The sequence below is a fragment of the Octopus sinensis genome, linkage group LG6 (assembly GCF_006345805.1).
Source record: "Octopus sinensis linkage group LG6, ASM634580v1, whole genome shotgun sequence".
NCBI lineage: Eukaryota > Metazoa > Mollusca > Cephalopoda > Octopoda > Octopodidae > Octopus > Octopus sinensis.
In genome coordinates, this window is record NC_043002.1 from 70505344 (window position 1) to 70532084 (window position 26741).

Here is a 26741-nt window from a genome sequence, read left to right on the forward strand (position 1 = left end):
TTTTTTTTTTTTTGAAGAAGGAAAACTGATACAAGTTACAAGCGTGACACAGCTGCTATTTAGTAGTCTGCAATTCTACAATTATTATTTCTCTGTGCTGTTTCTTCCCTGTTTCTATTATACTGCGTTTTAACGGGAGATTAATTCATATTATGTCGTTTTCATAACCCCAGCCATGATTCTTGTTTCACTGTCGCTACTATTTCTCGTGTGACAAAGATGTGCTTCAATACGAGAGGAGCGTCAGTGTTGGAAAAGACTTGTTCTTTGTTAATTGAGAATATTACTGACTGCAGATTTACGAGCAATCACATTACAGATAAATGAATCAGAGAAATTGTTTGTAATATTATTTGAAATAATTAATTATGCTTCAGGAACAGCCTGAGGTGAATGAAAAAATCACACATAGCAAAAACGCTTCTAATCTGTTTAAGCACTAAGTAGCTAGTAACATATTTTTGCTTTTCGCTTTTCATAAATCGTACCAAGTTGAATTAGATGAAAATTTTAATTTGGTTAATTCTAGAAATCCCAATACGGTGCGTGGACTTTTAAATTAAATTTATTTCTATGCGTGTAAACAGATATAATTTAATTTCATTTCAAGAAGTTTCACTTTGTCAGTGAAAGTGCTTCTTACATATAACTCACAGAAATGAGAGAAGTATAGCTTCAACAGTTGCAATCTAATCCATTACGTCTTAAGTCTTAGCGATTCTTAGCGTAGCTCTAGTCTTGAGTCAGTGAAATATTGTGTGGGCGATTATACTTGTATACGATATACAGCAAATCCTGAAGCAAAGCTGATAGGATTTACTGAACGTTGATATACAACGTATTTCTATAGTGGCCAAACTTGCATTTACTTTTGGTATTCCTTTATGAAAGGGTTTCATAGTGAAACTTAAATGTATATAAATATTGATAGATATATCAAATTTATATTTCTCTGATTTGGTTATTAGTCTAAGATTCTGGTCTTAATTATTTCCTGTTTTGAAAACGTGGACACAAGCAAACATAAAGAAATGAGAACAAAGATATAGCAAGAAACTATCCAAAAGAAATACACATAATTATATAGAAGAAAAAGTTAGAGGTTTTCTGGTACGTAATCTTCATAAGCAGTTGCCTGTATCAAGGATTTGTTATTCGCGCAAATGTTTGGCGAATGCAGTTGTTACGAGATATGAAGCATCATCATATTAGAATAATAACTTGGCCTTGGAGGGCATAAAAACTGTTTAGAGCTCAACAATATTTTACACTTGAAATGGAAGCATTTATTTACATTTTTAATTAGCCTGATTGTGCCAAAGAAGCATGCATACGAACGCGACAGCACATATTCACATCAATAGACAAATAGACAAAATATTAAATATAGTCATCAACGATTGTACAACTCAGAATTTGGTTGCAACCCCATATTCCGTCTGTTATTTCCAAGTATGAGGATGTTGTATTGTTGAGTCTTTTTTGAAAACCGTACTGTCAAAGCTTAATGCAACAAGATAGTTCTATACTCATTGTAATATATTTTCGAATTCTCTTTCTTGATGAGAATGGTTTGATCTACATGACTATATCAGGTACTGTGTGGTGTTATCAGTGCATGAGTATTATTTTCTCCGTTTCAACCATCGGATTGCGGCCATACTAGAGTACCACCTTGAAAGACTTTGCAGATGAAATTGGCCATGTTCCTTTTTTTTCAAATTTGGTACTCATTTTAACCATCTTATTTTATCGCACTGTACAAGGTACAAGGGTATAAACAAACCAGTACCGATTATCAATCACAGAGGCAAACACACACAGAGACAAGAACATACAAATACACATATATACTCACATCTATCTATCTATCTATCTATCTATCTATCTATTTGTCTGTCTATCTATCTATCTACGTGTGTATATGTCGGTTAGGCGGCGAGCTAGCAGAATCGTTAGCACGCCGGGCGAAATGCTTAGCAGTATTTCTTCTGTCGCTACGTTCTGAGTTCAAATTCCGCCGAAGTCGACTTTGCCTTTTCATCCTCTCGGGGTCAATGAAATAAGTAACGGCTACGCACTGGGGTCGATGAAAATAGACTATCCCCCTCCCCTAAATTTCAGGCCTTGTGCCAATAGTAGAGAAGTATATATATGACGGTCTTCCTGTTGTCTCCATATACCAAATTCACTCAAAAGTTATTGACCACTTCGGGACTATAGTGAAGAACATTTGCTCAAGGTGTCGCGCACTGCGATTGAACACGGTACTAGGATGTAGTGTGTTGCTAGTACGTTTTAGAACAAATTAATTTATTGAAAGTTCAAAATATCAAGTCGATTTTATTTGAAGATACTAGAAACTAGTTAGATATTAAGGTGACCCAAAGTTAATGTGAGCCCACTGCAAATACCGTCTCCAAATGCTCTTATTAGAATCTGCCCTCTTATCAACCCAATATTCGATTATCAATAATTGGTTTTGGAGAGAGCAATGTATATCAGTTAATTAGTTAAGCTTCATGTATTCACTTGCAAAGATTTTGTAAACTTACATTTTCATGTTTGACAGAATGTTTTTATTTATTTATTTTATTTTATTTATTTGTTTATTATTATTATTATTATTATTATTATTATCATTATTATTATTATTTTATTTTCATTATTGGTGGAGGGACATGGTCGAATGAATAATTTGTAAACCGATAAATTACGTCTATCCTCAATATTGATAGGAAAGACTAATACCGCTGAGTTCCTCCAAACATGAATTATCGAATAACAATTACTTTCAAAAGGCATGTCAAATGGCATATACGAAAAAATCAATTGCACCAAAAATCGCATATGTCTAAATACAATCTGTATTTATATACCTCCCATTTGCTTCATAATCTTACTGGAGTTATTGATACTATTTTACCTACGTATATCGTTACACTTTCGCAGAACTGATCGCTGCTACCTTGCGAATTGTTCATAACAACCGTCATTGTATCTCTATTCCCTGACTTTCTTCAGTTCTTTCTCTACTCGTCTTCTAATTTACTCGTCTAAACTTATTCTTCTCCTTTTCTCTACACTACTCTTACTAATCCACTACACAATTTCTCATTTAAAATTCTATCTCAATATGTTTCACCTCGATCTTAAACTTGCCTTAATCCATACAAGCATTTACACCCAGCAGCAGTTATCCTTACTTAGACCCTATCTTCTAGCCACATCTTTAACTGTTGACCCCTTCCCAAAAGTGTATGTCATGATTTCCACACTACCTCTTACGCTACCTCTATATTCAGCCCTTCCCTTCACAGTCTCTCCAGGCGTCTCATGTGAGCCGACGTCTTCACTCTAACCCGTTCTATGGTCTGTACCCGACTTCTCTTTTCTTCCACCCACTCCCTACTGTTTGCACAAACCTTCAAGAATTTTATCCAGTAGCTCAGGTAACGTCCATTTCAATCCCTCATACAGACCAAGGAATACAAACTACACTCACTCATTCATACCTTCTCGAACACCACGCTCCTGTTCATATCCCTTTCAATCCCTGTGCATTCACACATCTTGCTCTTTCTTAAATTTTCACTCCCTATTATTTGACCTACTTCCTGAAGATGAACGATCCCTTCTCTCTTGAGGCTTCCGCTTCATATCTCTCACATCTAAGTATGGTATATCTTGGTTAGCAGAAGCATGAGATATAAACAAGCTAACTGCAATAATATGGAAATAATTCAACGCATGACGAATAAATGCTAAACAATACAGCAAATGCAGGCTAAATTGAATTGTTTAAACTAACAGAATGCGGATTAAGGAAAAATATTTCTATAGTATACATTGAGCTTCTTTTCAAGTGGCGTTCAAACCCGCAGTGAAATCGAACAAATTCTACCATGAGATAAACCTTTTACCATGATACTTCCCTTAAGTCTCATACATTTCCAAATAACTTGAATAGGATCTTCAACCCTTAGTTATCGCTTTTCCCTCGAACGGTCAGGATAATAACTACAATCTCACCTCTTCCAACTCCTTCTTCTTTTCACCAAGCTCCCGATATACACCTATGCACAATCATGCCACATGATAATTGTCGTCTTGCACTCAAGTACTTCTTAGACCGTCGCAATATTCTTGAATCCAGTAACTCTAATCTCCTAAAGTTTGTCCTTACTTAATTGTTTTTTCAACGGCAAATTTTACCAGCACGTCACTGGCATAGTTATTACACGTAGGATAGGATCTAGCTATGCTAAACGTTTTGCTGGTAACGTCTAGCCTCAAGTCATTCCACAGTTCATTAGTCCCCTTCTTGAAGTATGTAATAGGCATATATTTTTCTTCCTCTCACGCCTATACTATATTCACCATCGTCGTCAACACCGTCTTCATAATTAACCAATGATGGCATTTCCTTCATCTCCTCCTTCCCTGTGAATTGCTTTGGCATAAGTGTCACAGTTGGTCACCCAACCGCAGCCTCTCCAAATCTGATTTCTATAAACCGCTTGAATCCTACTCTTACTGCGAGTTTGCCTCTTCCTGCATAAGACATGCCAAACCTTCTCTCTCCACTCAGAATTCCGGCTCACTTGATAATGTTTTTATAATGAATTTGGAACCCAGTTTCATCAGAGGGACCTCCATACTTACCCCCAGATAATGATACCCATCTCCAGGTTCGTAACGCCGAGTATATCACAGCTTTTGCAGGAGATGGGATCATCATTTAGAGCATGGGTATGAGTAATGAGAATTATTTATCGAGTAACGACGAATGAAGGCAAACTCAACCAAAAATGCTGGAGTGTATTTATTAAAAAAAATTCACTAAAAGGTGAAGTGAGGTAATTTGGACAGCACTCTACCGGTCCGAGAATCAATCTCATTCACGAATTTCAACAGCAATAAGAAGAACAATAATAAAAATTGACTTTCATTTAGGCACTCGGGAGAGTGTGCTAGTCGAAACCATCAAAACCGGTATTGGCATGGTACTCTATTTTATCGAACGCGGAAGGATGAATGACTAAATTCAATTCAGAGCTATTTGAAGAACGCAAACAGTGCGAATAAGCACCGCAAAAAATCTTTTTATTTAATCTCTAACGATTATGGCAATCTTTCATCTTTTATAGTAATACTGTTCTAATGTTGGCACAAGGCTAGCAGCAGGTGAGGGAGGGGTTTGTAGGGAAGGTGTTCGGAGTGTAAGTGTCCGAGGGAAGTTGATAACATCAACTGCAAGTTTGACTAGGACTTAATTTTATGAACCGCGGAAAGATGAAATGCAAAGTTGAACTCGGTGGTATTTGAATTCAAGAATTCAAAGAGCCGTAAGATATGCTGCTGAGTTATTTGCTGATGTGCTAATGATTCTTTCAGCTAAAAGAAAGTAAGTAAAATATATCAGCATAAGAAGAGAACCACAAGAGTCAAGTTAAGTTGAAATGGTATTTGCTGCCTGTAAAAGACCAACGTCTTTCCACTAGAAATTAATAATGGCATGCATTGAAGTGAAATACATGAAATATCAGAAGAATATGACGAGGCTGTGAGGAATGAATCAACTTGATTTATCCTGTGAAACAGAGAACATATACGTGTAAAATGGTTAGAAATGAAAATTTCATGCACTAAAAATTATGAAGAAATCTTCAAGCCCTAGTTAACGAGAAATGATATACCAGCAAAATCTCAATGTGGCCATATTATCACATTTGCCAATCTACAGGTACAGAGAGATGGGGAAACCGGATATTGTTCTGAGGATTTCAAGAAAAGAAATACCTTGTAAACAGGGTACCAGTCTCAACAAACAAAAGAGGACCGTATTCGAGGGTGTATAAGAAACTAATTTTTTCCAAAAAGTTGTTTCAAAATGTCACCTTGGATCCTCTATGCGGAGTTATACCTTCTACCATTTAATTGTATTCATGATACTCACGTTTTCTTTAATATGTGCCGTTGAGACTGGGGTATGTCTAATATGCTAGGCTGTTTTTTTTTTCATACCATCAATTACAGTATATTCAAGATCAGTTATGAATTTATAAAAATCAGGAATTAGAAATAACAGAATGATGGAAGTGAAAGCATTTAAATGTCCTCAAAATGGGTGGCGCTATGGGAATAGTTAAAATGTATAAAAATGTATAAGATTGAAAACTGAAATCACAAGACTTATAAACATATAACAATACTTCCCTGGATTGTTCATATATTTCGTATAATAATTTCAATGAAATATATTTCTCAAATGATAAACATTTGCAGGTTTCCAAGTCACAGGTATATAAGTATAGACTTATACTGAAAACATACAATAAAAACATGCAATATTTTTGTAAACCTGCAATATTTCTACCGAAATAATATTAAATTTAACCGTTATCCATAGTTGCTGAGATATTCCTATCAAATGGCAGAAAATGAACTCCAGCCGTGTTCTTCCATATTTCTACGACACTAACACCGTAATCCGATAAACATGTCTGAAATACCGAAGTACGTTCAGTAATAAATAACGAAACGACAACTCATATAGAATTACATTAACAAATTCGTTGAAAGACGATAATCTAACTTGCATGTTCGTTCTCACTCTTTCTTTTCATTGCCTCTTCCATCATCATCGCTTGTTCCAGCTGTTCTTATCTCTGGAGCTTTCTTCATTTTCTCAATCAGTCACTTTGCATGACACTTTCCTTTCGTTTCTTTTCATTCCTTTCTATTTTCACATCATTACTTGTATTTTATCTCAACCATACATTTAAAAAAAATTTTTTTTTTTACTTAGCATTTTTCACTAGCCGAAAGTTTCTGCAACAATATTTTCAACATCTCCCAGCATCATATTTCTTCTTTTCCCTCTCACATAATCTATCTTCTCCATTTGGAAGCATTGCAGTCCATGTATATTAATTACTTTGGACACTTGGGAAAGGCTGAATATACAACTGTTGTTCTTTTTTTCTTCATAACAATTTTATAATAATAAACTTAATAATAATAATAATAATAACAAAATGATAACAATAATAATAATAATAATAACAAAATAATAAAAATAATAATAATAACAATAATAATAACAATAATAATAATAACAATAATAACAATAACAACAATAAAAAAAATAATAATAATAATCAAAATAATAATAATAATAATCAAAATAATAATAATAAATATAATAATGCTAACGATAAGATTAATGAATAGAAAGATTTGTGAACTGGAAAACTTAGAAAAACAAGAAAACTATTAACAGCTTATCTAAGTCACCGCCCCAAAGCAGACACAGACGGAATATATATTTACCCTACTCAGAGGGAGGTCGCCGTCTGACAGAGATAGAGGACTTGTGTAAAATAAAAGCAGTTGAGCTTGAAAAATACATATAAAAAAACCTGGACGACTACTACATGTAATAAAACGAGACGCAAAAGAAAAAATAAAAAGGAGGTGACAAAATACAATGTTGAAACAAACTACGCTGAAATGCTGATCTCAAATGACAACGCAGCAGAGACAAAAACATGAAAACAGAATAACAAAACACACTAAAGATGAAATGAAGAGAAAAAAATCACCCCATGACCAATACTCTGCAAGGTTTGACAGAGAAGTGAGCCGAAGTAATCCGAATATTTATACAGATATGACTGTATAAGGAGTTATGTCCACAGGTCAATATGCCAAAACTACAACATGAAAACTAACAAGTAGATAACTACGACCATGTTCAAACTGGCAAAGAAATCAAAGCTAATCGCTCTGGTATAATAATCAAGGATTCGTAAGAAAAAATACACCTGCTTACTGATCCACATTGCTGTCCCTTCTGACCAAAATATTGCCCAAAGAGAAGTAGAGAAATTGTCAATGTGCAAAGATCTCGAATTTGAAGTATTCAAGATGAGGGGCATGAAGGTGAAATCAATACCAGTAGTAATTGGAGCCTTGTGTATGATAAAATAAAACGTATGAACGAGTTCGCCCACATAAAATATCTGACTGATCAAGCTGTCAGTATTTTTTATCTAAATCCGATCTGTTTTAACGCATTAGTTATCGATATTAACGCCACTTGAAAAGAAGCTGAATGTATACTATAGGAATATTTTTCCTTAACCCGCATGCTGTCAGCTTAAACAATTCAATTTAACCTGCATCTGCAGCATTGTTTAGCATTTATTCATCATGTGTTTAATTATTTCCATATTATTGCAGTTAGCTTGTTTATATCTCATGTTTCTGCTAACCAAGATATACCATACTTAGACTCTTCGTTCGACTGCTATAGTTATGGGTAGAGTTTTGTTCAGAAGTAGATGATCTTTTCCTCCAAACGGATCTTTGTAGCATTTATTTTGGTTTCTGGCTTCATTTTTGTTTTTACATGTGTTTATTATCTGTAATATTGATGTTATGAAGCCTTAGACTGCAAAACATCAGGTTATGTTTGGTTGGGCCTTCGCTATCAACTCTCTTCTCCCAGATTTCTAATCTTCATTCTGTTAGCCCTGCATTGATTTCAATTCTACTTTGAACTGATCTGGAACTGTTTATTTAGTTCAAAGACTCACTGATATTTTTCTATGCAAGCGGTACTTTTGCGATTTATCGAAAAATCACCTGTTTCAGGCATTCCCGATTTCGGATACTTCTAATTTTTGTTATATTATATTTGTAATATTTGTATCTGCATATTTATTTCTGTTTGTGTCGTTCTGTTGTTGATTTCATAGAATGATGAGAACTTTTTTCACATTTTTAAACTGTTCCATATGCTTGTTCCTCATGCTGTTTACATTGCAGTTAATATGAGTAGATCTAAAGGAATACCGACATTTCGTTGTAATCAAAATAGCTGCTGCTAAAAACTTGACGATATTCAAATTCATTCATTGTTTTCATTAGGTCGTTGGTTGCCAGGTTTACAATTCTTTACTGTTTTGCTATGATACGCTTGAGTTTTATCGTAAATACATTCCTTAATGTCAGTTGGAAGATATTTTATTGTTTAATTCTTCAATTGTCATATTCTACTTTACTTACAATCGCATTTGTGTTCCATTGATTCTATTTTTGTGGGTGGCCAATCTTCAGATGTTTCCGAAGACTATTATTATTATTATTATTATTATTATTATTTATATTATTATTATTATATGTTCATAATAAAACACGCCATCGAAAGAGTTTCCGCTTGGGAGAAGTTTTTTCTAATTAAAATATCTATTCAATTCATTGAAAGAAACTTCACTCCGAACATTGCTTATATGCGTGCATATATTTGCGATATGTGGCGATTTGAAAATGGCCACCTTATTGGCTATGGGATGTATACGATCACAGTGGTGGTCGGAGACTTAATGGTGAAAAAGTTTTAACTCCTTCACAGTGGATGTTAGGATAGATTACATGAGTGTTAAACCATAAATAAACACTCTACAAGATGGACTCTATCGTAAGTTTGTTATTGGATGGATGAAGCAAATAATGAATCGTGTATGAGACTGGTATACTCAGCTAAAACCCTTCCTCCGATATTGTGATTTTGCTCCAACTTTAAGAATTTCTAATATTTATAACTTTAACAATAGGCTTTCTATACGATAGCTTGGCTTCTTCAAACAGCAGATGAGAAGGAAATTCTGAATATTAATTTAACGCGATCATTATAACCAGAAAGGAGACGAAAATGAAATGGCTAGAAGAAATACCTATCCAGGGTCAATATGGACTCAACCGTGCTCCATATGGTTCTTAAGTGTTTATATCAAATTTTGTTATTAAATTTATTTGCAATAAATTGGTTGTACTTTACAATACACATTTCATTCTAGTATATAATTATAAGAATATAAAATGATTGTGAAACATTGAATGGCTATGGAAATCCATTAGAGTAAAAAGAGATGAAAGAGGTTCATTGGTTAAAAATAGTGAGAAAAATGTCTTACATCATGATTTTGCTAGATCAGAGAATATTAGGGCCGAATCAGCAAGCCACAGAGTAGTCCAAGATTAATCCAAAGCGTTAACGCATTGGACAAAATAGCTCGCAGTATTTAGTTTTAGAGCTTAATATTTTGAGTTCAAATACCGCCAAGGCCAACTTTGCTTTCTCCTCTTCCGGGGTTAATAAAATAATTTACAAGTTAAAGTACAGCCATCGATTACACCGTCTCATGAAATCTACAGCCTTGAGCAAATGTTAGGAAGAACCATGACGTTGAATTGTTTGACCGAATAGTTGAGACATTTGCCTCGCAATCAGAAACTATTGGGTTCGATTCCGCAGTGTGGCATCTTAAACAGATGCTTTTTATCTTCCTTGAATCGCCCCACCCTTGTTATTGAAACTGGAATGATAGAAACTGTGGATGGATGGTATTTATAATCTAAATATACAATTTTGTTACACTGCATCACGCTTTCTGTCTTACAGTAACACTAAGGATACAAATGTCTGCGGAATACTCAGCTTCTTACTCACTAATTCAATGAATGCTGAATAATCATCTTCGAAACCAATGGAGAGCCAAGCCAATAAACTATAATTAAACAATATCCTTTAATTTCGATATGTTCTTATTCGACTTCAACATAAAATGAAATTATTGGGAACATTAGAAAACTTTATGATGCCTAAAAGCTGTATCTTTGTACAGCAAATTTTATAGTGAGTTATTTTCAATTTTCTGGGTCAGCTGATATTTATTCTGTTGCAGTTGTTAAATAGCTCTTTACCTTTGCAAGGCTACAAAAAACAGAACTAATTATCTTAATGGAATTTACCATTTATTCTTTATCAGCTCCCCACTACACTGCTGATAGTATTTCTAAAGACAAAATACATAAAAGTAAAAAGAAAATATACAACGAACCAACATGTAGCCAGCCGTCAAGCCAGCCAACCAAGCGTTCATTATTAAAATATAACGTTTCCCAATTTTCTCATTCAAAAACGACATATTTGAACACTTTTATTTCTATTTTGAATTTCTATTCTAACATGTATATTTATTAATTCTTAACGTGCTAAAATAAAACTCATTATTAAACAAATTTATTGCTGGTTATTTATATATGCCAATTTATATTCTCGGTGAAACTGGCAATAAAACATAAAACATTATATGTTATGATTTACAGTGTCGCATTTAGTGATTCCCATTTGTGAATCCAAAAGTAGTCAGCCTTCAGTTTAACTTTCTGCACGAAATACTTTTCTGTTTATATTTCGTTGCCAATAAAATAAATTCAAAGCTGACAATTGTAAAATTTGAAAAGTTCCAAAATGTAAATGTTTTCTCTCACGAAACATTAACAGTGTGTATAGAACCCAGCAATACACTTTCCTTAAATAATATTGCTCTACATTTCCTTCCTGGTTAGTTTTCAGATTATAAGGCGTATATTACAAATGTTTATTCCTCTTCAGCACTTCTCTCTCGTCAGGTTTCTTCTCCTCAAGTAAGCAAGTTTACTTGGATGCAAGCATGAATATTTAGCAAAGAGATTTGCTCAGTAGCAAGGCGATTACGTGTTTGACCCTCTTATGCGGTAACTTGATGAAATGGATTTTAGTTACGGATTGACGCAAAACCTTACGAATGAAATGTTGGTAGGCAAAAGTTAGAGGGAGCCCATCGAAGTATTGTCCCCTATTTTATGGCAGTGAACATAATCCTCCAAATGACTTAACACTACCATTTGTGTCTTTGCTTGATTGAATGAACTCAACTCAGTTTCAAACATTTGTTGACAAGATATTTGTAGATATTTTTCCCTTCCCACACCCCGCTAAATGTCTATGACACCCAGAGAAATTTATCAGGTATAGTTCTCTACTTCCATTTATGTCGTCTTAAGCTAAAAACAAAAGTATAATCGCAATATGCTCATCGATATGACTATTACATAACATTTAGGTAAATCGAGATATTACAAATCATGAAAGATGTCTACGCAATAGTCTAGGTGACTGCTTAAAACTGGCCCCTATCCCACAGTCTGAACCGTTTAACTTTTTATAAGGAAGTCCTAAATGCACAGGAGTTGTTTCTGTCTATTATTCTCTGTATTTACCTCTCTTATGATCTGTATTGGGAGGCCAACTAACCAAGGTTGATGTTTGGTGACAATTATAAAATTCGTATATGAATGCTGTGCGGAGGTAGCGCATGTTTCATGACTCAGATTTCAAAAACAGAAAGATACCTCCAACGTTGCTGTAGGACGTGTACCTCAGAACACATTGCGGCATATAAAAGGATCTAGATATCCTCCTGCATCTATATGATGCTTCTAGCTATTATGGACTCACAGCCACGAGTCCACAATATAAAGATCGGCGATTAACGTTGTTAACCGTGCTAAAATACTTAAGTTCAGCAAAAGGCAAGGCACGAACTTCTTCAAAGCACAAATAGACGGCTGATATTTCGTTACGGAAGTCCAGGATTAAAAGAGCCATTTATGTATTTTACTTAAGGGTAAATTATCTTGATGGAGAAATTTGTTGTGGCATTCGTAATAAGATAATATGGACATGCAGTGTTTATAAAACCATATATATATATATATATATATATATATATATATATATATATATATATGTCTGTATGTGTGTGTGTGTGTACGTGTGTTTTATTTGCGGCAGACGGAAATCTCTCTAGAGGCAGATGATCGTCAGAATGCTATATGAATTTCTGCTTCATTTCGCCTCTCAGTTTTTTTTCAATCGAGCAATCGACCGATTGGGTAAACGGAACTATGAACGCACATAAAATGCATATAAGAAACAGCTAAATATCGCTAAGTGATTTGTCCGGTATTTTAACCATTCTGCCACCTCGGGTAAAGGAAAGACACCCATAAGCACAAGGCACACTCTATGTAGCAAATATCCAATTAAGTAAACAACAATAACAGTCGAGAAACACAATAGAAGAGCGCAACTTGCATTACATGCACACACAATACAACTATTGATAAAACAAAAAATTGCAACCAAACCCCATAACACAACAAACTGACACAATATTATACTGGGAAGAGTTTGCACTCTCCAAACACGAAAAAGAACATACAATGCTGCACACCCTCCAGAAAAATGAGAGTCATGCCGTAGAAACCTGTCTGAAACTACCAAATGTCGAATAATAATAATGATAATAATAACAATAAACGAAACAGTCTCACATGTGAAATGAAACAATCCCATATTATGAAACGAAAAAAAATCTCACATATTGTGAGTGAGTGTAGCGATCTGGCCCAAAACCACTACGAAAGGAGACACGATAACGTGGCTAAGTTCGTCCACTGGAGGCTACATGTAAAGTACAGCCTGGACAGAGTACGAAAATGGTACGAACATGAACCAGAAGGAGTTACCGAGAACAAGGAGAATTAGATACTGTGGGATTTTACAAACTTGTGCGACTCTCAAATCGAGGCTCGGTGAACAGATATTGTTGTGGTAGATAAAAGGCAAGACGAAACCAAGATTATAGATATTGCAATACCTTGGCATACACGCGTAAGTGACAAAGAACTAAAAAAAGATTGAAAAATACACACTACAAAAATACGAATTGTAAAAAGGTGGACTATGAGGAGAGTGTCTGTCATTCCGGTAATTGTAGGGGTACTCGGATCACTAACACCAATCCGGGAAATGTGTCAGAAAAATCGGAAGTGACATAAGAGCAGAGCAAGCCCCACCAATTTGCTCTGCTGGGCCAGCTAAGATATTGAGATTGGTACTTGCATGTCTCCCACGATAATTAACAATCAATAACGTGCAGAATCAGCCTTGTGAAATTTCTGATAGCAGGCTGCTGTCCGCTCTCAAAGAATCTACAAGAACAAACAAGACCGAGCATTCTGAGAAGTAAAGCAATAATAATGGTAATATCTACTATAGGCACAAGGGCTGAATTTTAAAGGGAGGGGCTTATAACGTCGACCTAAATAATTGACTGGCACTTAATTTGCTCCACCCACCACCACCACCACCACTGAGAGGTTATAAAGCTAAATCCTTCAACTTAAAGTTGCTGGCCCGATACCAAAATGTGAAACAAGAATACAGAAACTGACAAATTTGTATGAGTATGTATTCACTCTCTCTCTCTCTCTTTCTCTCTCTCTCTCACAAACACACACACACAATAAGAGATAATGCAAATATCTTTACAGTAACTATTTGCTCTTGAATTGATTGTCACTTGTCACATGACAGCAATTGATAAAATGGCTGTAACGAAGTGATGTTAATTCAATCAATTATACTCCATACAATGTTTAATGAAGTCAAACCATTATTAGTCTAAAGTTATTGGCAAAAATATTAAACTTTATCATGTCATACAGGCATCATATGTCAAAGTAAAACCTACGATTCTGTCCTGGTGAATGTTTTCAAACCCACGAACTCCATAGTATGTTTACGTTTTTCTAATAACGAAATCACTATTGACAAAGAGTGGGCCGTTGCAGAACTAATTGCCAATCATTTTCAGGTTGTCTTTTACCAAACAGTTTTCTGCTTCAAAAGTGATATAAATTTTTTTTTCATTTCAGTTACACATACAGCCATATCTACAAACACTCAAACACACATACATAGATATACAATTCATATGCATACAAATATATATAAATATATGTGTATTTGTGCGTACGGTATATACATACATACATAAATACATACATATATACATACATAGTAGCACTTCTTCGGTTGCGATGACGAGGGTCCCAGCTGATACGATCAACGGAACAGCTTGCTCGTGAAATTACCGTGCAAGTTGCTGAGCACTCCGCAGACACGTGTACCCTTATCGTAGTTCTTGGGGAGATTCTGCGTGACACAGGGTGTGACAAGGCTGACCCTTTGAAATACAGGTACTACTCATTTTTGCCAGCTGAGTGGACTGGAGCAACGTGAAATAAAGTGTCTTGATCAAAGACACAACCCGCCGCCGGGAATTGAACTCACGAGCCGAATACCCCGAAGCACTAAGCCACGCACCTTCACATACATACATATACACACACAATTATATATGTATGTATGTATCTCTCTCTTTCTCTCTGTATATGTATATATATATATATATATATATATATATATATATATATATATATATATATATATATATATATCATCGTGATCCCCGTGACCGACCAGGCTGTCAGATGTTGCCACACATCGCTGGTCACAATGCGAAGCGCATTGTTTTAACCTTCAAGTGACGCCATCCCGCTGACTAAGCGGGCAGGCCAACAGAAGAAAGAGTGAGAAAAAGTTGTGGCAAAAGAGTACAGCAGGGCCCCCCCCCCCTGTCGGAGCCTCGTGGAGCTTTTAGGTGTTTTCGCAAAATAAACACTCATAACGCCTGGTCTGGGATTCGAAACCGCGTTCCTACGACCGTGAGTCCGCTGCCCTAACCACTTGGCATTGCGCTTCTACATATGTATATATATGCACAAAGAAATACGTGCATATTTGTTCGTCTCCTCCATTGAGACAGCAAAAGGAATATTGGATCCAATATAACATCAAAACAGCTAAAAGAAGAAAATAAATGGAAATTGGTCTCCAGACAGACAGTGCCACTAACATGACAAGGGTTAGTGGCTGTGTTGCTGAAAGTAGTAAACAAATCATAGATACCTACATATCGTTCGCTTAATCACACTCACACACAGATACAGACAGACTGACAGTCATACACATACATATTTGCTGGAAGTCAACTCGTGAGTGAATAAGACTATCCTAAACTCAGTAAGTGTGTCTGTCTATCTATCAATCTATCTATCTATCTATCTATCTCTTTATTCTATACATACATACATACATACATACATATACACATACATACATACATATCTATATAACAGATATATGAATATATATATACATATATATATATGATAGATCACTAGCCACTACACATTCTTTATTTTCTCACCTTGTTTCCTTCTGTGTTCCTTTCTGTGGAAAAGCGTAGGCTCGAAATGTTAAAGACTTTTTCACTTCCCGAGCGTTATACTAATACATCTGTTTGTTGTCTGCACCACCTGTCTTCGTCTTTTGTTATTTTTGAATTCTCCCTATATATATATACGTAGTATGTATGTAGATAGGTAGGTAGGTAGTATGTAGGTAGGTAGGTAGGTATAGCCAACATATGCTTTTCGTATTTAAAAGTACAGATTCATTAATATTCAACCGACTGTAACCAACCCATCATTAACTCACGAGTTCTGTGATGTATCTATTAGTTTATTCCCAAAACTCACCCGATAGGCAATAACGTTTGACTAGTGCTAAATTATATTGCAGAAGTCGATTACTTAGGTCAATATGTTAAATCGCCAACTGAATCAATACTACCAGTCAATAAGCAGGAACTGGTAAACCCTTTCATTATGCATTTTGGTTTTAACTTTACATAGATTGTAAAATAATAGAAATACTAAATAGATAGTATGTTTTCGTCTGATTTTTGCATTTGAACATCAACTTACACATTTCTGACAAAACGATCGAATAATTCGTCTTATAGAATATATTCTTCATAGAAAGCTGGTAAGTTTATGTGACGAGTTTTCCTGTTCCTTTATCTTCACTCCCTCCCTATATATATATATATATATATATATATATATATATATATATATATATATGTATCTATGTGTGTAAAGAGAATTAAGATTATGTTGCCATATAGGCGTATAGTTATATAGCATCCGGAAGGGAGACCAGCTGCTGCTGCTGCTGCAACTACCACTATTTATCTTCGTCAACATCATCATCTACTTTTTCTTCATTCATCAATATGGATTGGAACTTAAATAGATACGTCAGAAAACACAATTTAAAATTGTTTTTTAGCAGTAAATTTTAAAGATAGGTATTTCAAAATATTGACAATGTTCGTTTCTTCTTTACTTGTCTAATTCGACCTCTGTAAAGTCATTACCCCAGGAAATAGGCGTTAAGTTTCCAGAAACTTGGTCCCTGTATAGGGAACTTATCTTGGTTGAATCTGGTTTTGTAGTCTATATAACCGACAACTTTGAAATGCATGGGGGGACCTGCGCTATCTTTATCTTGTGACCTAAAAATTACTCCGCCTTGAATCGATCTGGATGTTGCAATCAAGAGTACTGGTATCCTCATTGGTATCTACAGGAAATCCAGTCCTACACTATCAGCAATTGAAAACGACTGAGCTGGATTGCAAAGCTTTTACATCAACCTTTCTAATCAGCAAACATCAGACAACCCAGATGTACATCAAAGACAACATTCGAATTGTCCACAAGCACCAAAAGTGGAACGATCCCAGTAAACCATACAGACACCTGAAGAAATCCGGCAGAGCATACACAGCGGCTAATCTAAAGAATTTCAGTCCGTTACCCTTCATGTCTTGAATCACCAACCTCGTCCAGAAAGATCGACAATGTCACCAAGCCCAGGCTATTTCGAAACAGTGCCGCTACCCCATCACCCTTACAAGCCGAGTAAGTGATCTTAAAATCAACAAAAATGTGTGTTAAGCTGTGTAGGTTCGAAATCCAGATTTCGCAGATGACTAGCACGACCAATCTAGCGATGAGATGTCAATGAGCTGACGACACTGCATTTAGTGTGACCCCCCCCCCCCCGACGCAATGTGCATTCATACACTTCTTTCCCTGTATCATCACGTTGCTTGAAACTTAACGAGGAGAAAATGAAACCGGATATGTAACCAATTGGTGGCCCTGGAGACCGGGTGAGACTTCGAGGATTGTGTTATGTCCTTCCAAAATGATACAGGCTAAAAATAACCAGATGTCCAACCCAGGCGGAACTCTATGCGATACATATGGTAGCTATGAACTTTGCTGTTCATCTTTCTTTCCGAGTTCTGTTCATCTGGCACGTGTCATGGCTTCTAAGGCCCTTCCTCTTTGTATTTAGTCCTTCACATTCCAGAAGGAACCTGAAGCTTTTTGTATTTGAGCTTCGGTGGCTCTTTCCACCATCCTTGATTTCAAACCGATTGTACGATACGTCACTGTGCGGCATATCGTATCCTGGATTGTCTCAGTGAAAGTATTTAACTTTTCAGCCATTTCGTCACTCTCGGCTAGCTGTCTCGCATTTTAAGTTCCTCTTCGGAGAAGTGTATTCTCTGGAGAGATGACTCGGTTACTTCAGCGAATGACAGTTTAGAAGATCTAATCCAAGCCGTTGCACCGATTCATGTCTCAGCGCCTTCATTGTTTTGTTATTGTTTTTGACGGTTTTGTTGCTGCAGTTGTTGTTCTGGTTGTTGCTGGCGCTGCTGATGTTGTTGTTGCTGCAGCTGTTGTTCTTGCTGTTATTGTTACTTATCCTCAACGCGTCCGTTGCTTTGCTGACGAAAGGGATCTCATTGTTTGCATTTTTAAAATCGCTGTTTTTCTTTGGAACAGTGTTGTCAAAAACGGAGCCTTCGCTTTTCCGAAGATCTTCTAAGCGATCCTTCTTGAAAAAAATGGCTCGGCCTTTTAGTCCGTTTGTTTTTCGACAAAAATACAGCTATCGTCTGTTCTTCTTTTTAGCCCCAAGTCGCTTCGCGCGCCCGCTCTCTCGCTCTCATTGATGTTTGGTGACGCTGCTCACGCTCGTCCATTTCTCGCATATGAGCACCACTGTGTTTTATTGTTTCCTCCATGTTGGTGGGGATAATGCAAACAACTACGGTTAAAAACCAAAATCAATCGACCTGTCCTCCAAAAATGGGGGACAAGACAGAAAAATGAACTCACCGCTCGAAATGCCCTGATTCAGTAGCAGGCAATGGCTCTCATGTCTTCTGATCTTAACTGACTGGAAATGTTACTAAGTACATTGTTTTGACTTGGTATCAAAGATGGGCTACAGCAAATATTCTGCTCAATACCACAGAATTGCTTGTCAGTTGCTTGACTGTAAACATGTCATTTGGTGGCGGGTGATATGTGCATCTCTGATCTCGAGTAGGATTAGTAAGTAGTAGGGGAGCGTCATAGCCATGTGTTGAGAGGAATTCTTTGAGGTTTGGATAATTCACCTTTAGAAACGTAGGTGTTTTACTCTTTTCCTCTTTTACTTGTTTGAGTTCTTTGACTGCGGCCATGCTGGAGCATCGCCTTTAGTCGAGCAAATCGACCCCAGAACTTATTCTTTGTAAGCCTAATACTGATTCTATCGGTCTCTTTTGCCGAACCGCTAAGTTACGGGTGCGTACACACACCAGCATCGGTTGTCAAGCAATGTTGGGGGACAAACACAGACACACAAACACACACACACACACACAACACACACATATATATATACATATATTTATATACGACGGACTTCTTCCAGTTTCCGTCTAAAATATTCACTCACAAGGCTTTGGTCTGCCCGAGGCTATAGTAGAAGACATTTGCGCAAGGTGCCACGCAGTGGGACTGAACCCGGAACCATGTGGTTGGTAAGCAAGCTACTTACCACACAGCCACACCTGCGTTTTGTTTAACAACCTTAAACAACCCTTATTCAGGGACCTTTTGATCGGGATGAGCTACTCGACCTGCAAAGTCATGCACTGTTTATCGTGATATGAGACCCCTATGTCGCGCACATAAAAATGTGATGTATTTGCCAGGTGTACCCTTATCAGACTGGTACTCATGATGGTTATATTGAGCTTCGTATATTTTACTCCAGTGTCACTTTGATGGCATGTGCTTCTCTCTCACTCAATAATAATAATAATAATAATAATAATAATAATAATAATAATTTCTTTATTGGCCGTAACGACCAAACACAAAACATATGAACATTACGTAGACGAGGAATATTAATAATAATGGTTTCAAGCTTTTGTTGGTACAAGGTCAGCAGTTTCGGTCTGAGAAGGTACGTCACATGCTTCGACACTAGGGCTAAAGTGGTACTTATTTTATCGACTACAAAAAGGTGAAAACAAAGTTTGCGTGTGTGTCTTTTTGAGTATGTGTGTACAATGGAAGTGGGATGGTAAACATTCAACGCTGAAAAAAAAATCACCGTTTCAACTCTGTGTGAGTATGTGTGTGTATGTGTGTGCGTGTACAAAGGTAGTATGTGAATGTTTGTATCTGTGATTATTATGTACCTTATTATGTGCCTTGTTTATACATAAAATACTACAATTAGCCGTCATTTTGAACAGCAAGGTGCCCGCTAGTGATAATAATATTAATAATAATAATAATAATAATAATAATAACAATAATAAATAATTGCTCAATACCATAGATTTGCTTGTCAGTTATTTGACCTTAACCAGTTGAGCATGTTCCCTAGTGGCTGACTGTACGTGCATCTCTGATCACGAGCAGAAGTAGTGGGGAGTATCATAGCCATGTGTTGAGAGGGATTCTTTGAGGTTTGAATAATTCACCTCTGGAAACATAGGTGGTTCGTTCAACATCCTTAAACAACCCTTATTCAGGGACCTTTTAAGCGGGATGGGTTACTCGACCAGAAAAAAATTCTAACTGGGCCCCACCTGCAAGGTCATGTGCTGTTTATGTAGATATGAGATCACCATGTCGCGCACATATGGTTGTGATGCATGTGCCTAGTGTACCCTTATCAGACGGGTAGTCATGATGGTTATACTGGGCTTCGTATATTTTACCCCAGTGTCACTTTGATGGTATGCACTGCTCTCTCACTCAATAATAATAATAATAATAATAATAATAATAATAATAATAATAATAACATAATAATGATAATTTCTACTATAGGCACAAGGACTGAAATTTGGGGGGAGGGGACTAGTCGATTACATGGACCCCGGTGCTTCAGTGGTATTTAATTTATCGATCCCGATAAATTTTATTAAGGCTGCCAGACCGCAGCCTTAATGATAATAATAATAATAATAATAATAATGATACGAAATATAATACTGTAGATATAGTGAACTGGACATGTGATAGCTTTGATAGCTTGTGGCCACGTACGTGAATCAGTGACAATAGGTATGGTCTGTGCTGTAACAAAAATCGGGCATAATCTGTAAGGACAAATCGGGAATTCAATGATGGATGCATTAATAATAGCTTTGCATAGGAACAGAAAACGCTATAGTTCTTATGAATTATGGACAATCATTTAGAAAACCCATTCTTGAACATCAACGAAGATAAATAAACGCTGTAAAGATTACACAATAGGGAAATAAAAAATCACAACATATCAACACCCACTGATATAAGCGAGCTAAACGATTTGCTGTACATGGGCAGGAATAGAAAATGCGTTGTTAAATAAATAAGTATTGCTACAAGAGATAAGAATCCTCATCACGGGATAAATGATTGGACGGGTAAATATAAGTATACAATTGATATCTTACTTAGCAAAGTAAGTTGGATAACAGATAATCCTTTCAGAAATAAATGAAAAACATATAGAATGAATCTGTGAACACCCGAATCTTTTAAACAATACAAAACAAAAAATAAATAAATAGCTTAAATCATTGATTAACTGCTATATCATTTACGAAAAAAGTATTCTTTTAAAACTATGGCTTTCAAAACTACCTACAAAAAGTCTCTTGAAAAATATCCAGTGAAAACAGAAGTAAACAATATTCTAAAATAAGTTTAAAATGAGAAACCTTTCGGAAACCAGTTTGTGAAAAGGAAATCATAGCAAAATGATATTTGGGCAGAAGATAGTTACGAGAGAGAAAACAAACCCACAAACATGTAGAAATTAAAACAAAAATATTTTGTCAACTTATTAAGATATCTGATTTGAACGACTTCGGAAACTGGAAAATGCATGGCGCTGAGAAAACGCAAAAGCTTCCGTGGTTGTATTCCGTTTATGCTAAATATTTGAGCAGAAACAGAATTGCAGATGTGTTTGTGAGAACTGAGCGCAGTCAAACTATAAATGAATATTTCGACAGAATATAATAATTACCAAAGATTCATCTGAATTGCAAAATTACAATATGTTCCATTAATATATCAGTACAAACTCCACTATGTATCTGTGTGGTACTAGATGAATCATAAAAATGTAGAACTAAGCAAACAATCTACAATAAAAATAGCACATAAGAGGACTATCGAATGGAAAAAGCAGTTTAAAGAGGTAATTATTTATGGTGCTTGCGACACTGCCGCTTCACAAGAAGTCTCCTCTTCCCTTTCACGTATTAGGGTCTTGAAAAGCTAGAGCATTGTAAGTAAATACTCATGAATTATATGTCGAGCAACAACATTCTAAACTAAAACAACAGAAGTTGGCCATATCTAGGTGCCTTAGACATTAATACAGAACGGAGGTTCACCATTATTGATTAATATGTCGTTAGAAATGTCTTTGAGCTATAAAGCATATCTTTGTATGACTAAAACTATCGTGGCTAGTATGTACTCTGATTTGGATTCACAAACCCAGTGTGGATGGGGTAACAGAAACTGCAGCATGCGAGAAGCAAGAAGAGGTTATCATTATTGCGGAATAAAATGAATGTGAGCTGGCAGAATTGTTAGAGAGTCGGAAAGAAAAAGCTTTGCAGTATTACCAAGTTCAAATTCCGGCGAGGTCGACTTTGCTTTTCATCATTTCAGGATTGAAAAAATATATACCAATCATGTATTGGGACGGATGAAATCGACGTGCTTACTCCTCTCAAAACTGAAGGTCTTGTGCCAAAATTAGAAATGACCATTAGTGTGGAATAAATATCCACAATTCTTATAGCAAAAATGAAAACTGCTCTACCAGTGTCGTTTGACTTCTGAAACGACATATCACACTATATCAAGTTCGGTACAATAACCCATGCGAATTTGATATCCTAATAGGCTGCAGCAATTTCTGCTTCAGTAGACATAACCTGATGGTGTATGGCTCCTCTCTAGTTATGAATGACTATTCATTTCTGTGAAAGTTCTGCGTTATATTCAGGTTTTATATTTAATTTTGATAATTAAACAGAAACTTCATTTAGCCAAAAACACGAAGTGAAGGAGCCGGTTTAATTGCCAACAATCCGATTATGGAACGTAATATATTAGGATACATCGGTCGTGTATCATATAGAAGTTGACTTATAGCAACTTCAATAATATATACTTAGAGACAAAATAACATAACTAATCAATATACATTTAATCACCGTATTATTTCTTTGAAATATATCTGTGGTTAACATGCTCATTTTGTAACCACGTTATTTCGGCTTCAATCTTCATTCACGGCACCGAGAGTGTGTGTCTCCTACCATAGACTCGGGTTTATTCATGCCTGGCCAGCATATTTAGTTGCGAAACACTGTTGGAAGTTCGTTTATTTGATATATATACGCGTGTAGACTTTTATTACTATTTACTACTTATTGTACTTTATTGATTTTTAGAATAAGGGTTTTTTAGTATATGTTTTCTATATGATGTGAATAACATCTTTCATTTTGAATAGTTTAACAGAGGTTTTTCTCTAAATTATATACACATAATATATATAGTGAAATTTGATTTAAAATTGTTAAATTGAATTTTTCCCTTGAATTATATATATATATATATGCCTACCATATCCTATATATATATTTCCCCTCGAATTATATATATATATATATGCCTACCATATTCTATATATATTTTCCCCTCGAATTATATATATATATATATATATATATATATATATATCTATATCCGGAACATATAAAGGAAGTGAGATAAGAGAATATATAGAACTGTTTCACAATCTCTTTAGCGTTCACAATCTCTTTTTGCGTTCTCTTATTTTAGGAACAACTTCATGCATTGGTGAACCTCGAGTAAACTCTTAACTCCCACTCATAATATATTTTTTAAAATACTTTTATTTTGGGATGGATATTGTCTTTTATTTTCCTTTTATGCAAATTGTCAAAATTAACTTGAATACGCTGTAATAGGTATGCATCAACATTCAAACATTTATACAATGCATGAAGATATATATGAATGGAAATATGTATACAGACTTGCGCTCAGAAATCAAGAGATTAATCTTCAGAACGAGTCAAAGTACTTTAAAAAGTGTGGGTGAGCTCCCTACCAACTGAAGCAATAAATACCGAACTTGAAATATGTACTGAGCTCCATTTGTATAACTAAACACGTCAAGTGTGTGTTCGAACAGTGACGCAACCCAATGACCTAAACAGGTAAAAGAAAAGACTGTACGCATATAAGCTGCTGCCTCTTTTAACAGTGTCCATGTGGATACCTATGAAGCAGTCGCTCTCTTCCATCATGGTTGAGCTACAACCATGATGATAAACTACAACAACCGCAGCAGTTTGCAGTAGAGATTCGTAGTTGAACTGGAACTTTGGATTCCGTATGTGGTTTTGTAAGTTAGCTTAAAGTCATTTTAATAAAGTTTGTAATTTCTTTATATGAGCATCCCAAAGTGGCCATTACGTCCAGTTAATTCTAAAACATATTAAATCAAATTTAATCCTCAATTTCAATTGAAATAAGCGCTCGGAATGGTGAGATCAATAGAGCGCCGATAAAAGATTATTTCGATATAATTGGTTGCTGATTTGAATCTGTGAATTCCAGTTCCCATGTGGTGGCCATTTCCTTTCATCTCTTCCACGGTAGTATTTCCTGAACACTGGTGGCTTTGTCTGTATTAGAAATCATTATATTTTAATTGTAAAAACCTCGTAGCTGCAAATGAACGCACAATTTTTGTTTCAAATTATAAACAGGCTGATTTCACATTTAAGCTGTTGATAACATTGCGGGAAACAAGCAAATAGTATTAATAAAAAAAAATTGCTGTCAAGTTCAAATTTCTAATTCAAGTAATGCTGATGAACAACATGCATTACTAATATCACGAGGATCTTGTGTAACAGAAGTGATTGGAACCAACCATTAATGTAAATTCAAGTTTGTACCTTAGGGAGAGAGAGAGAACATGAGAGAGAGAGGAAGAACATGCGAGAAAGAGAGAGAGACAGATAGAAAGATTGAGAGAGAGAGAAGGAGTGTGTGTGTGTGTGTGTGTGTGTGTGAGAAGGGAGGATTAGTGTGTGCAAGGACACTGGCAAAATATTGCAATTGAAGCGAGAGAATTTTCAATAAATTATCACGGAAGAAATGAGATACAAGTTGAACTAATATGAAAATATCATAAACTAGCAGTATAACCCGGCCTTGCCCGGGATTAAGTAACGTTTATTAAGCTAATCAAGTTCGTTCACCTATTGCATGTTTTGTGCATGCATATATGTTCATAGACAGAAAGGAATGGAAAAATGTTGTTAAATTTGTAGATTAACACTCGCACGATTTTCACTAAGAAAAATAATATGCAACAAAACCCTTTTTGTGGTCCGTGAAACGGAGTGGGTGTGGTGGAAGCACTGACAAATTGCTACTCACCTCTTTGTTTCTTTGTTGTTAAATAAATGAATTGTCAACAAAACACATTTTTACTCGGCGTAAAATAAAAACAAAACTCTTTCGCACCCAAAATAATGTGTGAGAGAGAGGGGGGGGAGAAAGATGAACGATTTAAAATAAATAAATGATTTAAAATAAATATATTGTAATTGTTGTGTGAGAAAATTTTTTGTAAAATATATTTTGTAAAATATATTGTGGGGAAAATTTTTGAGGAAAACTTTCAAGAATTCTTGTGGGAAATTTTCATAAAATTTTCAAAAATTTTTGATTCGCTGTTGTTTTCTATAATTAGAATTTTAAGGTAAATTTTCGAAAAAGTTTTCAAAAGCTTTTGGGTAATAATTTTCAAAATTAAAAAAAAATTTTTGCGGAAAATTTTCAAATAATTTTTGAAAAATGTCTGGGGAAAATTTTCGAAAACTTTTTCAAAAGTTTTTGGGGAAAATTTTCAAAAAATTTTTCAGTTATTTATGGTGAAAATTTTCAAAAAATTTGTCAAAAATTTTAGGGAAAATTTTCAAAAATCTGAGGAAAATTTCCGAGGAAAATTTTCAAAAAATTAGAATTTTGAGGAAAATTTTCGAAAAAGTTTTCAAAAGTTTTTTGGGAAAACTTTCAAAAAATTTTTCATTTATTTATGGGGAAAATTTTCAAAAAATTTGTCAAAAATTTTGGGGAAAATTTTCAAGAATTTTTGAGGAAAATTTTTGAATCGCTCTTGTTTTCCATAATTAGAATTTAGAGGAAAATTTTCGAAAAAGTTTTAAAAAATTTTGGGGTAAAAATTTTCAAAAAATTTTTCAAAAATTTTTGAGGAAAATTTTCGAAAAATTTCTCAAAAATTTTGGGGAAAATTTTCAAAAATTTTTGAGGAAAATTTTCAAGAACTTTTGAGGAAAATATTCAGAAAATTTTCAAAGATTTTTGAATCGCTGTTGTTTTCCATAATTAGACAATACCCCAACCCTTTTGACACAATCCAATGATGTAAGCGATCTCTGACACAATGTGATGTTTTCACCATATCGTGTGTGTCTTTTTAATTATTTTTTTCTTAACTAAACACTTTCAAACTTCCGTTACTGGTAGAATGTGTCACATAGAACAGGGTTTACTCTTAACGTTTTGAATAAAATTTGGTACTTTAGAAGTTATTTCGTCTGAAGTTACAGAGTGACAATGGACAAATTCGTGTTTGA